The sequence below is a fragment of the Cydia pomonella genome, chromosome 18 (genome assembly GCF_033807575.1).
Source record: "Cydia pomonella isolate Wapato2018A chromosome 18, ilCydPomo1, whole genome shotgun sequence".
NCBI classification, from domain to species: domain Eukaryota; kingdom Metazoa; phylum Arthropoda; class Insecta; order Lepidoptera; family Tortricidae; genus Cydia; species Cydia pomonella.
In genome coordinates, this window is record NC_084720.1 from 15,666,694 (window position 1) to 15,679,179 (window position 12,486).

The 12,486-nt window shown below is 36.7% G+C and overlaps 1 protein-coding gene across 3 annotated transcripts in view; it reads left to right on the forward strand.

Annotated features, from left to right (window-relative positions):
* The first annotated feature begins 2,948 nt into the window (after positions 1–2,948).
* The window catches only part of LOC133527542 (hillarin), an 88,226-nt gene continuing 78,688 nt past the window's right edge, over positions 2,949–12,486 (forward strand). The window contains exon 1 of one of the 3 annotated variants that reach the window (XM_061864595.1): positions 2,949–3,483. The gene's annotated coding sequence lies outside the window, so the exon portion shown is untranslated. The remainder of the gene's footprint in view (positions 3,484–12,486) is intronic. The other 2 variants (XM_061864594.1, XM_061864593.1) reach the window with 2 other exon arrangements.

The following is a 12,486-nucleotide window of genomic DNA, read 5'->3' on the forward strand; positions in this document are numbered from 1 at the left end:
GACAGGCAACAAATATAAAGATATAAAGTGGACTTCCGAATCCCACCTTCACATTGGCGGGTGTCGCGCCATACTTATAGAGCAAGATCCCAGAGCCGCCAGACATTACTTATTTTCTCATGAATAAAATGTATTGGACAATATAGTGTTAGTACATACTTTTAATGTCTGCATACTTGATATATTGGTCCCATTTGTCCGGTACAAGGTGCTAAAGTTAGGTAAAAATATTACTATCTTTTCTGTTGTGTAGTTCGTAGTCGAGTGACACAATGTAATATTTAACAAAATGAATACAGAAAGCATTGCTCGTATAAAAACGCAAGGGTTTATATTTCGTTGGTATTGGTATTACAAAAATAGGTTAGTTAGATAATATTTACAACCTAGTACATAGTTAAGTTACTATATAAATTAATAAAAAATATATTGTTTAGGAATAGATTTAGACGCACAATGATGGCTAAATGTCTAATTGTATTGTAGGTAGGATCAAAGTTATGCATATGCCACAATTGCTCTATCAATTTGGTCACTTACTATTATTAATATTTTAATAGATAACATTGTTCGCGTTGAGTTTTTTATATTTTGAATAATTATCATAAAATTAATTTTAGGTACAACTTAAAAAAAACATAATAATAATAAAATATAAACTAAGATATTAAAATTAAAACTAAAATATAATAGAACTTAAAATAAACTTATAAATAAAAAATGCTCCCCAGGTCAAAATAAAATAATTAAATTAAATTTTGAATAATTAAAAAAAAACTCTAAATAATATGTATCAGCAATTGACAAAACTTGCGTTGATGTCTTTTATACGGAGTGTCTGAAAATTTCCTATAGATATAGATCATGTCAATCTACAACTGAAAATATTTACAAAACGTATCATATATGAAATTGTATCCAAATCAAACAACACACACAAACTTCACCACACCAAACCCAAAAACACACAAAATCCGAAATCGATTACAAGCACTTAACCAAATATGCATATATCAGGTCCTCTTCCACTTCATTTACAACCTTATAACATGAGAATTAAGGTTGTGTTTGGGTATTGGGTGATATAATACTTTCTCCAAGCCGCTTGGACGCGCGGAGTGGCCGCACGGCGTCTAGCGACCAGCCATAGAGTAAACTATCAGGATTTTATAGATGTGACACATTTCATTCATAAAGTTGTTGTTATTGTGGTGTTTTAAGTACAAGTATCTCATTTCATTACATTTTCATAACTGATTAGCAATATCGGAGACTTTCATTATCCTCGTAAACCAGTCTTAGTGACCCTGCCTATGAAATAGGAGATCTCCGGTTCGTATCCCGGTAGGTAAGGGCATTTATTTATATGTTTCTCACTAATATTTATGTTCTGTGTATCTAAGTAAGTTTTGCTTAGTTTGGGGCTAGATCGATCTGTGTAAAATAATTCTCAATTTTTTTATGTTCTATAAGTGTTTCCTCTGAAGATAATGACAGTTACATTGTAACTGTACAGTCTACTAATAAAAATGCCGAAATGGCGAGTGGTTGAGGTAAAAAAAATGTAGGTAGAGTAAGATATGTACAACTTTTGAAAAAAATATAAAAATTATTATGCATATGGTTTTTTTTTTGCAAATTGTACACAAATACAAGAGAAGCTTTAATTTTGTTTTACCTATATATTTTAATTGAGGTACTTGGGTACCTATATAAACTATATTATTGCAATAACAAATAAACTTACACGCACAATAGCAGCACTATGTAAAACGTCACATATTGTCGAGCTGTCACGTCCTGCTATACGTCAATTAAAGTTATCTCGGAGGAAATTAGCGGTCGTGTTTTTAATTTTTTAACGTAAATCATTACAAAACTGGAAAAAAATATTCACTAGGTTCTATTTACAAATTGTGCAAATAAAAGTAAAACAAAAAACATTGAAAGGATCTGTGAAATGGAATGTTTACAATTCACCGACCAACTTTATAGGTTAGTTTTGCATACTTATAAAAATAATGATTTACTTCTTGTCGTATGTATTTTATAGAGTTTAAGCAATGGATATATAATTACTAGCTATTTCTTTTATTCATAGGCTTTTATTTAACTATCACGGTAAAAATAATAGCAAAAACGCACTTAGATAATACCATTTAAAATCACATCGTAAATGCCTGTTTCAAAAGACTCTTTATTTATATAATTATGTTTATTTATAAATAAATAAATACTACAACTGAACGGTGAACTAGAAGTGATCCCTTAAATGGATGAGTTTTTCTCTGTACAATAAAGAGTTTACTACTATTTAATGATATAAGATTGCATTCTATTTGTATGATACTCGTACGAGTATATTACAGTTACTTTAAGTGATTTTTTAAAGTAATAATCATATTTAGTATCAGCCAAAACTACCAAAAGACGTCCTTTGTTGGCCACAGACCTCCCCAAGGAGCCTATCTACGTACGGTTTTGCCTCAATTATCGCCCCTGAAATCTATCGACGTAAGTGATAACAGCTCGCGAACGTGAAGCGAAGAGATCGCCCATGTAGGACACTTATATAGGTATCAAAATAAGATTGATTCACCCGCGCTGCGCCGCTTCGCTTCGCGTTCGCGAGTTGTTCACTTGCGTAAGACTCCAATTTACGCCATACGCCTGCATACGCCGAGTTTAGTGTCACATTCTATAAAATTTCACACTGGTAGCATTTGGCGTCAATGTCCTAAGTGGGATCAATCAAATTCAAATTATTTTGCTGTGGATTTTATGTTGTACCGACCTACATTTATGACGAAGCCTGTGGCGGATTATCACTTATGTAGATTGGACGAAATTTGTTGCGGATTCTGTTTCGTATCTATATGCTTTTGACGAAACCTGCGCTGTGGTTATGGATTCTATCTAGGAGTAGCTTTTATTATGTTTTCTTTTACAACCTATATATATAAAAGTACAAATATTTATTTTTTCCGACAACACATTGTAAACATTTTTGTGTGAAATTTAATAAGATTTCACTTCGCCTTACACAATATTCATAATAAATTTATAGTAACAACCTATCAAATGACAAACTTATTCTATTATCAAAAACGCTGCCTCTCTGTGGGCACTCCCCTTTACCTACAAAAGCCTTCTCACTCTTTGCGCGCGCGCACTCTCTTGGACCGTAAACATTCGCGGCCAGTGCTCACCCGGCCTCCGCGGACGCCGCTCGCGTCGTGTACCAGTGTACGTGTACCGTGTACCGCGTCCCGTGTACCAGTACCGTTGTTCGGAGTGTTGTGACTGTGGGAAACGTGGATGCTTTTCAATGAGTTTTGGCAACGTATGTCGTCTTAAGTTATAGAACCTTGGTAAATGGTGTAACTTGTTTGCTGTCTTGGGTGCAATTTAGATTCTTATTGTGACACGAAACCGTAGCTGTATATGCTATGAGTTAAAAATGCGTAGAAACTAGGACTTAAAGTACTTAAATACCAAGACAATATTCGATTCGATGTGGTGTACGTTTAAGTCTAATTAAAGTAGGCAGTACATAACTGGTTAACGTTTAAATTCGTCTACTTAGGTACTTCAGTGTGTATAACCCGTAGTGCTAGTAAAATCCATTGACGTTTTGACGTTTCTGACAAATCATGCGATTTTAAACCTTAATCAGTTGCTATAAACATGTTTTGGATATAGTAATGAAGCTAAAAGCCAATTTGACTAAGGATCCAAGCATAGTCTCACCGTACAGTTTTGGACCCTTACACAAAAAACATGACATATGTAATTTCACGATGTGTTATTACGACCTCGTATAGGTACAAAAATATTATATACCTAAGACTTGAAAATTTCTTTCATAATATATAGTTGTTGTATTTGGTCACATTAATGTTTTAAGTATGTAGGTATTACGCTAACACTTCATTTGACCATACCTAATATAAATTAAATAACATTCAAGCATACAAGAGTAAAATAGTATTTTATACAATCGTGATATAATAGAGAGCTTTTCAGTCGAATACCGTGTTTAGGTAACGAAGCTTGCTGAGCTGCCTAAGTAAGGTACAAAATTGAAAAGCTTGATTATATCACTATTGTATACAATTCTTTTTCTACGAGTATTTTTTACGAGATTTATATTTCTACGAGATTGTTTTGATTATTTTTATACTGTTTTTATTTTACTGTAATTGAATTTGATTATTATTATTTATTATCTTAATTGTACTCTTAATTGACATAGACCTAATTATATATTGTATTACCTTTTGACTTGTAAAATTTGCAATTTTATCAATAAAGGAATATGAATATGAATATGAATATGAATATGAATATGAATACGCAATTATAGTTTGGTATACGAAATCTTAATTCAACCATTACAGTCGACGAGTAGAAATACTTTTTAATAAGAATTCTGATTGTAATAACAAGCCACGAATTAGATCTGTATCAGATATGGATCGGATCTGTCAGTGTCAAAAGTGTTTTTGATTGAGGAAATATCAGAATACGCCTGTGTGAGTTACATATGCGTCTTTCCTATGGACATTTTCTTCCTTTATCCCTATAGGCATATTAAAATCTTCTACATCTTAAAATTTGTATGATAAAATTCTTAGAAAAACGTATGTACAAATCGTAATTTTTTTCTGTTATCCATGCGGAAAGCGTCAACTTCGCCTCGACCTACAATTACGTGTGATCTGAGACACTTTCTTACTTTTCTGGTATATAGGTATGTAATATACTATTGCTGTCCACAAAAGGCGCCGGTTTTCCCGGACTTTTTAGAGTTATTTCAAGTAGAAACACTACTATATAAATTATTAACAGAAAAAATAATTTAATTTGTTTCTAATAATTGGATTAGTAGCGAAATCTCTCTTCGCTAGCCCGAACTCACCCGAGTTGATTCAGTCAGGCTAGTCGAACGATGGGCAGAGGTATAAGCCCTAGGGAAGTGTCATCTACCTAGAAAGTTCGACCCATGCCGCCGTGACCCGGGTGGCCGAGAGGTACGCAGTGGGTAGTAGTTCGATTCCAGGCACTAGAGGTCTTGGTCACTTTTCTGGCATAGTGGGTAGTGAGTAGCCCTGCCCTGCCCTGCCTGTGAAGCCTATATATATATTTATCGTTGTCAGAGTACCCACAACACAAGCCTTTTTGGCTTACCATGGGATTTAGTTAATTTGTGTAAGGATGTCCCTATAATATTTATTTATTTATTTCGGCTATAATGCCGTTAGTTGTCAAAGTTGTTGCAATTTCACTTACTTACTTACTCCTCTGGCGCAGCGACCCAAAGTGTGTCTTGGCCTCCAACACTACTGCTCGCCACTGATCCCGGTCCTGTGCAGTTTCTCGCCAGTCTTCAACCTGGAGCTCGCGTAGATGCGTGTCCACCACATCCGCGACGTGCTGTCGGTTTTCCCTCAAACGCTCTTTTCACCGCCCGATCGGCTCCCATTCGCTCTAGATGACCGAGCCACCGTGCACCGCAGCCTTTGCGCCTTTGTGACACCCATGATGTTTGGTTGCAATTTCAAGTGAAATAAATCATTTTTAATTATTCAGGAAAATTTTCAATAACTATAGAACCCAATCACACGCACATATAATATCTCCAAGGAAACTTTTCCAGCTAGCTGCCGCAAATTCCTGCCCAATGAGTGGAACTGATTATTCAATAATACAGAAATAACTGTATTGTTCTATATTGCTGGCTCGTATTATTTTCTCAGATTTCCGCTATGAAGTTACTCATTGAAACGATGATACTGTATCGTTTAGGTTTATGTGTTTTTTCAAGGCGAATTAAATGGAATAGAAATTATTTGAATAGTTCTCATCGTAGCCAGGTGTGTTAATGATTTTATCTTGGAATACGAATAGGTAGTTATAAATAACACAAAACTAAATTTAAGTTCAAAAACTAAAACCCGATCCGAGCACCTACTGAAAAATCACGGTCAAAAAGTATAAAATAAGAAAAATATCTCGACTGGAAATTTTATTTTAGAAGTTATGAGGGAACAGATGAACATACATACATAACTACATATATACCGGCCAAAACCAAAACCCCCCTTTTGCTTTGCCATAGTCGGGTAATAACAACAAATAAGGTTCTTAATTAAACCGTGAAAAACATCAGCGCTATATTTGCTTTTCAATTGAAAAAAATAAAGCCTGTGCACACCAGGCAACGAAACCTGGATCCTTATGAGAGACGGCACACCGCTTGCGTAGCGTGCACACACGCAGCCGGTGTGCACTGGCTCTAAAGGTGCAAGAAGATCGTAGCGATGTAGGTGTAAATCCAATCCACGCCGCGTCGTAAATTCCATGGCATAAGTGACCATGACACAGTATTGACACAGGCAAGTGCTAATTTTGACAAGGATTTTAATACTACCGCAACGCAACGACGTCGGTTGGGTAACTATTTAACTTATGCATTCAGTATTATCGTAATCAAAATGGGGAAAAGAATTGAGATTTTATATGTATACAAACGTTTAACTTTGACGATACGATTTATACTAGGTTTTGAAGACTTAGAGAGATCCCACACTAGCGTCTCTTGAGCGTCGGCCCCTAGTCAGCGCTATGGAAAATGGCGTCGCAGCGCAGTTGCGTCAACATTGCGTCGAGCAGCAGCCAATAGAGTTGATTAGACGCCGACGCTCGGGAGACGCTAGTGTGGGGTGGCCGATTAGAATCTAATTATAACATGGACATCGTACACATTGTAACAAAATTGACGCAATCAAAGTTATTGGATAGTTATTTCATTTCATAATTGAGAAAACACATGACCAGCAAAACTACTTGATCTATCTAGAGGTCACTTAGGCTTTCGGAATTTTTTATTAGGTCCCATGTTATTTCAACCTAATTGCGGCTATGTACCTGATATCACCATTATTTCAAATTATTTCATCGTTTTTATCGCCTTAAAATCTGCTTATTACATTACGCTCTACATTAAAATCATTCTGGGATAGACATACAAACGTATCATACGATCAGTTACCTAATGAAGTTATCAAGTCACTGATGAAACAATGCAAATGTAGTATATACTATACTTATACAATGTAGGGGCCGTTGACTGAACGGTGATGGGAAAACAATACACAATGAAAATGTTCGGGAAAATATATAAGTAAGTTAAGTACTTGGTTAAAAAATACTCATTAAATCAGTTCAGATTATGAAATATATGGTTGTAAAAGGTGTTATGTTTTATTGTCTAGATCAGGGGTCACGAAAAAGTGGACCGCGGTCCGAATCCAGACCGCCGACCTATTTATTTTCATGCTTATTTAATAAACTTAAGTAGAAGATTGGTCCAATTCAAATGATCGATTAAGACACGTTTAAGATCTTGGAAAGATCGATAACTAAACGACATGTCAAAATTGAAGTTTATTTCGATTCCGCTGTGATCCCAGTAAGATCTACTTATCTACGATATTTCTAACGTCAAAGTGACATTGGTTGCCCGAATCGAGCTGCTTCTGTCAATTAATACGACATACAAACGATATCTAAATGAGAACTTATCTAAACCAGAACTTATCGTTATCATATCTCATTCTTCGAATCGGGCCGTAGGAATCAACTACCTCGTCGCATAGTGACATGCAAATGAATAAGGTCTTAATCTACCTATGCAATTAAATATTGAAAATTACACTAATTCCAAAGGTATAAATAATAATAATAAATAATAGTAACGACCCCACGGACCCGAGTACTCCCGAGAGTCGGTCAGGGTCTCCGTCTCCGGCGTGTCTTCGTCGGTCGGAGTGGACTCCAAGGGGACCCGCAGGACTCTCAGCTCTGGCTTGCCTTCATTGGCCGGCCAGAGAGGAGTCGTTTGAGCTAAATGCTCCAGGGGTGGAAGTGAAAACTTGCATAAGACGCGAGTTGGCACAGTGGCTGTTATCAGCCACTGGGTAGAAAGCGGCGTACACCTCTCGACACCCCTGAGCAGTTCACACCGGTGTTGCTCCTGGTCGTCTTCACGACGGCATTTTCAGGGGCCCATCTAGTGGGCGGCGAGTCACCGCCAGCCTCGATAACTAGTGAAAACATTGTTATGGCAGGTGTCCGGACCTCTTTGCAATAACCCAGTCTCATTTTCCTCCCAAACTTCAATCCATAGACCGTTATACTGTTCACTTTTACTACAATAGTCCCAATGCCTGCTGCGACCGGTTCATGGGTGTCTATTGTTGGGCCTGTGAACGGGTTCCAGCAGGCGTTCTACATGACATTAAAGCTCTCCAAGGGGCCTCTACGTGTTGGATCTATATCCCCACGCAAGCCTATCAAAAGACTGGGATTTATAGGCCCGTGAAATCCAAGGAGATACAATAATAAATATAATAGGACATTATTACACAAATTGACTAAGTCCCACAGTAAGCTCAATAAGGCTTGTGTTGTGGGTACCTACCTAGACAACGATATATATATATATATATAATATATAATTATAAATACTTAAATACATAGAATATATTTTTATTTATATTATATTAGATCATATTTTAAAAACATTAACTTGTATTATTCGATCTTGAGCAACGATGCGTTTTGTTAGATCGAAATTGTACACTGCCAAACCTGCCACTATTATTAATATGACTTAAAAGTTACTTATGCTTATAATTTAGAAAATGTATAAGCGGTTCGGAAAGATAATAATGTACCTACATGTTCACTGTAAGTTCGCGATTAACTCAAAAACTATTGAACGGATTATCATGCGGTTATCACCTGTAAATAGATTAAATCTTGAGGAAAGTTTAGGTGTATAATTTGTTAAGGTTTTATGTAACTCCTGCCAAGCCTGTGCGTGTAGCTAGTTATTAATAACTCTAATAAAAGTTACAGCCTTTGCCCATTACCCAAGCCAAGTCCGATTCTATCGGAATGAGTCGCCATTGCATTATGATAGCGATCAATGGCGATCGGTATCATAATTAGATACAGAACAAGAAGTTCCTGAGTGTAAAAAATATGTGAAGTCTACAAAAACTTGATGTTACTTTATAATGTACAGGGCCATTTACAGCAGTTGTCAAATTCGAATCTGTCTTAAGAGGCCCACCGATTACCAGTTCGCCGGACGATATCGGCCTGTCAGTAATTCGCGATTGTCAGCTTTTGCGAATAACTGACAGGCCGATATTGTCCGCCGAACTGCTAATCAGTGGGCCCCTAGACTGTACACATCTGTAGCCTATGTACGCCTGCAACTCCAGAGGAGTTACATGCGCGTTGCCGACCCTAAACCCCTTACTTACCGGCAGGAACACAACACTATGAGTAGGGTCTAGTGTTATTTGGCTGCGGTTTTCTGTAAGGTGGAGGTACTTCCCCAGTTGGGCTCTGCTCTAGATCTGGAATGATATCCACTGGCTGTGCCCTACCACACAAAGCGAGATGAAATTCACAATGCCCATACCTCTCTTTTGGACGTAGTTTAAGGAGGTACCCGGGTCCAAGGACGTACCCGGGTCGTATGCGACCTGTATAGGAGAATATCCAGATACATGAAAGCTTTTTTTTTGCTCAAGGTGCAACGGTGACCTTCACCAACGTGCAACGCTCGGTCAACAATGAATTAATCTTTCTATTGATTTAAACTTTCACGATTTAACACACGGACAATAACACAACAACAACAATAATACCTACAAACAACAAGAGGAACATTATATATTATTCACGAAAACGGGACTTAATCGCGTATAACTTAGTTTTAAAACGGCCGTATTTCGTAAGTAATATTTCTATCAACGGTTTTCATCGGGATGACTTTTTACTAAGTCATAAACTGGTTGCATTAAAAGTGCAACATGTCAAATGGAATAACTTATGCGGATTTCGCTAAAGCCACCAATGACTCAGATATTAAATCTAAAACCGTTTAACTTCCGTATCCTTCACTTTAAGGTTACATTTTGCATAATAAACTTCCCGTTATAAAATTTAAAAACCTATTCTTTAAATAAATAAAGAATCATGCTTAATCTAGAATATTTAAAGATTACATTTTATGTTTATTTACAAGGAAGTGATCAAATCATAAAGTTCACATGTTTATTTGAATGAAATCTGGTTGTTGCCAGTAAAACAACTCTTATATACATAGAGATGGTGTTAAATTCAATTCAATTACTGACGGAGATAAGGCCGGATCCTTAGCATAATCCTAGCGTGTGAAATGTCACATACCATTAGGGTTATAAACATTTTATAATACGCTTAAGAGAGACCCCACACTAGCGTCTTTTAAGCGTCGGCGTCTATTATAGTCAGCGCTATAGAAAATGGCGTCGCAGCGCAGTTGCGCCAACGTTGCGTCGAGCAGCAGCCATAGAGTTGGCTAGATGCCGACACTTGGAAGACGCTAGTGCGGGTTGCCTCTAACGTGCTCGTGTCTTTCTGTAGACCTTGCAAAGCTAAATAATCCAAAGCTAGTTTTAAACTGTATGCAAGATGTATTTTTTTTTTCAGTACGTGAGACTCAAATACGAAATCGTGATACATATGTAACTAAACATATGTAAAAAAAAAAAAGATTTTAAATTACCCACTATTAAGAGCAGGCGACCACTAAACCTTAATTTTCCTTTGGCCCTATTATTTTCTACTCAAATTCTAAATCTTAATTTCTATAGAATATATTTATAAGTCGGTACAGCGGTCAGCTGAGACATTGTATGGACACATTATGAACTGATTCATTCATAAAGTGGCCATGCAATTTTACGGTTAGGTGTACATTTGCAATATTGACTACCGTTTGACTCCTTTCAATATCTATTTATTTTACTATTCCACGAAAAATCTAAGTATAGGTACAAGTAGGGATGATGTAAATGCAAGAGCTAATTGCGTTGGGAGTGATAAGTTGATAACTAAGAAGGCTGCAAATAACGTACACTATTCATGGTAGTCTAATACAATGGACAAATTGCGCAAAGTTTCCAAAAAGTACTCGGACATTTCAGGAAAATTTCACAGGAAACAAAGGAATCTTTAATTTTGGAATTGAAAATTTAGATTCCTGTACAAAAATATCAGAAGTTTCCGAGCTTTTCCAAGTGGACATTTTTCAAATTAGAAACTTTTCGACAAAACAGTCTTCATATAGTTAGCTAAGGTGCTGAATGTTCCCTATTTACTTAATAGTAAGATTATATATTCTTTAGCGTTTGTCAGCTCCAAACATATACTAATCTATATCTAATAAGAAAGAAATATTCTCAGTTCTTTATATCACTAAAAATGTTTATATCAGAAAACAAACATAATAAAACTTACTAAGTACTTAAACTAAAGATAAAATATTTAGCCCAAATTGCCGTCAATGGGCAAGGTGCCTAGAAGGCTGGCCGTATTTCCCCGCTGTATGGCGATACTTATACGCTGTGCGAAATAGTGGCCAGCCCTCTGTTCGCCCGAGGCCTCTATTAGGCGCGCCGACAAATCTTTATAAAGCCGACGCGCACTTGGCCCCCATAGCCCCTAGGTAGAAGTCATCCCATTTTCTGACATAGCAACAAAGTGAATACGCAAAGTTCACGGAAATGGTCAAAAATGTAAATCGCGATGAGTGTTTTAACACGAAATGTTGGAATAACGTTATCTGTACTCTGTATTCCATACAACACGGAACCGGTTGAGGTTTAGGCGTTCCGAGAATGCTTCTACGACGGATTATTACATCAAACGGGGATCTATAAAGCTGTTTTTGAAATAAAAACGGTATAATTTAATATAACTGTTATAAGAAGATAATAATAAGTTACAAGCGTCCGTAGAAACAGATTTCCAGCCGGTTTTCTATTTTATGGTATTCTTTCAGATTATTCTTACTATCGTATGGCTTTACAAAGGTCGCATTAACATTATTTGTACGTCTATAGTTTGAGATCTATAGGACATGAAGTCACGGCGATCTTCAGCATTGAGGTACCGACTGAAGAAGAATTCTGACATCCGCAGTTATCGCGTGCAGTTCTTTCATGCCGCCAGAAAAACATCTCTCGGTGTATTCCTCCACGATGTGCGTGGTTGTCTGGTCTGGCGCGCCACAGTCGCAGTTTGGTTGGCTTATAGCCCCATTTATGAGACTGTGGTTGCAGCAGCTGAGAGCTGATATAGGACCCGATTCTATTTAAGTATTTAGTGTAACACAGATACTGTTATATTACGTTGTGGCAGAAAAGTGAGGTTATGAATGTAAATGTAAGTCTATTTTACAATTCATTAGATCCTGTTCACTTTGTGCAAAGATAGGCAGTAAAACTTCGAAGACGCCTTTCTCAGGCGAATTATAATTTTAATATTAGGATATAAATTCGGTGTGGATTAGATAATAGAGATGGATCGGATCTGTCAGTGTCACAAGTGACGTTTTTTGTTGAAGAAATGTCATTGTTG